The sequence below is a fragment of the Mustela putorius genome, unplaced genomic scaffold (genome assembly GCF_011764305.1).
Source record: "Mustela putorius furo isolate JIRA1106 unplaced genomic scaffold, ASM1176430v1.1 tig00001221_pilon_pilon_pilon, whole genome shotgun sequence".
NCBI lineage: Eukaryota > Metazoa > Chordata > Mammalia > Carnivora > Mustelidae > Mustela > Mustela putorius.
The window spans coordinates 32143-35064 of record NW_025421642.1 but is presented as its reverse complement, the minus strand read 5'-3'; positions in this window follow the sequence as shown (position 1 = coordinate 35064).

Genomic DNA, 2922 nt, shown 5'->3' with positions numbered 1-2922 from the left:
CCTGACCCTGACCCAGACCATGACGATAACCTAACCCTGACCCTTACAGTGACCCCAACAATCAACTGAACACTAAACCTGACCCTGACTGTGAGACTGAACCTAACTCTGACCCTAAATGTAACCCTGACCCTGACACTAACATAGGCCCTCCCCCGAATCCTATCTCTGAAACTAACCCTAACACTAACCCCTAACACTACCACGGACCCTGACCCTAACAAGTTGTAACCCTACCCGTCAACCTAACGCGAAACGTAGAACTACCCGTAAACATTAACAATAACCCTGACCCTATACCTGACTATGATAATAACCCTAACCCTGAACTTTGCCTATACCAGACCCTGACCCTAAACCTAACCATGACCCTAACAATGACCACTACATAACCTTTTCGCTGACCCGAATGTGGACTTTAAACCAATACCTGATCCTGACCGTAAAACTGACACTGGCCCTAGACTTCACCCTGACCCCGACCCAGGCAAAGACCTGAAACCTAACCCTGACCCTAACAGTGACCCTGACCCTCACCCAAACACTAACCCTGACACTGAATGGGAGCCTAAACTTATCACTAACCCTAAACGTAACCCTTAACCTGACACTAACAGGGCCCTGACCCGAAACCTAATGATGAACCTAACCCTAAAACTAACCCCTAACATTATCCCTGACACCGACCCTACCCCGGTCTAACCCTAACCCGCAACCTACCTCTAACCCTAAACCTAACCCCACTTTAACAATAATCCTGACCCTCTCCCTGACCCTGATCATAACCCTAACTCTGAACTTTCCCTATGTAAGAACTGAACCTTAAACTTGACCCTGGCCTTGACCTTAATACTGACCCTAACCCTGACTGTAAACCTAACTCTGACCCAATCTGTGACCCTGAACAGAATCGTAACCGTAAAGCTAACCCTGATCCTGAACCTACTCATGAAACAGAACCTAAATATAAAACTGACCTTATCATAACCATGAACCTAAACCTGACCCTGACCCTAACCCTGACACTAAACCTGTCCCAAACCTAACCCGGACCCTGACATGAACCTTGCCCCCCCACCAAAACTTGAACCTGACCCTAAATCTGACCATGACCCTGCCTAGACCTAAACCTAACCTCAGCCTAACACTGAACCTGACCCTGACTGTTACCGTAACGCTAACCCTGACCCTACTGTGATCCTGACAATAAACCTAACCATGAACCTAACCCTAACCCTTACCCCTACACTAAGCCTTACGCTAACCCTGACCCCAAAGTCATCTAACCCTAACCCTGACCCTACGTCTTTCTTAGTCCTAACCCTGACACTAACCTGCTCTAAACCCAGCTCTGTTCCCTCCAGCGGGGACAACAGCTGCACCCAGGCCTCCCAGGGTCTGGGAGGAGGCTGTATGGGGGTCACTGGATGGGCAATGCATTGTGTGGAGTGTGAGCCTTGAGCAGCTTGGGGACCGGCGGCTCAGGGAGCTCTGGTGGAGCAGGAAGTTCAGTAAGGAGCCCCCAGGCAGTGGTGACCTCACTTTCCTGACGACAGAGCCCAATGCAATTGGAACCCACGTATCACGGCACCCCATAACAGAGAAAACCCCTGTGCAGATCATTTCTAGGCACATCCTAAAGGAAGCAACATGTTCTTCTAATGTACTGAAGCCCAGAGTATACAGGGAGATATGAGCTCGCCCGCCAGACACATCCCCTCCGTGGCAGGTCATATCAGGTGTCCCCAATGCCGCAGGCCCTTTGGCTAATAAAATCAAAAGGTGAAACCAGCGGGCTCAGAGTCAGAGAGTCCCACACCTTCTGATCTATGGGTGTAGCCCTAGGTCTCCTCCCTGTCTCTGCGTGTGTGTGTGTATGTGTGTGTGTGTGTGTGTGTTTGTGTGTGCCTCTGGATGTCTTTGTGTCTGTGTGTAAAGAGGTGCTGGCCATGCCATCGTGGATGGAGATGCCCCAAGCAGGATGAGCTGATGATGGGATAGATGTCTGGTGGGTAAGTCATGTTCACACCCCAGTTTAAGGCTGCTTAAATGGGATCGGTTGAAGGGTCTACACCCTTCTACCCAGGGTTTATCCTGAGACCCTGAATGGATGGGTCCATGACTCAGGAGCAGGGCTAACCCTAACAGTAACCACTAACCCTGACCCTGACACTGACTGTGAGCCTGCCCCAAACCCTTACCAAGCCCTGACCCTGACTCTGACCCTGACCCTGACTGTGATCCTTACCTGAACCCAAGACAAAACCTAAGCCTGGCATGTCCCTGATGTGCACCCTGAACCTAAACATAACTCTGACATTACAGTAAATATGACTAATACCTAACCATGACCCTGACCCTGACCCTAATCGTAACCCTGATGCTGATCTAACCCTGACCCTAACAATAACCCTGACACTGAATGTGAGCCTGAACCTAACTCTAACCCTAAACGTTACCCTGACCCTGACACTAACAAGGGCCTTGACCCGAAACCGAACGCTGAAACTAACCCTAAAACTAACCCCTAATATTATCCCTGACACTGATCCTATCCCGGTCTAATCCTAACCCTCAACCTACCTCTAACTGTAAACCTAACCCCATTTTAACAATTATCCTGACCCGCTCCCTGATCCTGATCATAACCCTAACTCTGAACTTTGCCTCCGTCAGAACTTAACCTTAAAACTGACCCTGGCCTTGACCTTAACACTAACCCTAATCCTGACTGTAAACCTAACTCTGACCCAATCCATGATCCTGAACAGAATCGTAAACCTAAAGCTAACACTGATCCTGAACCTACTCATAAAACAACCTAAACATAAAGCTGACCTTACCATAACCGTAAACCTAATCCTGACCCTGACCCTAACCCTGACACTAAACCTGTCCCAAACCTAACGCTGACCCTGACAT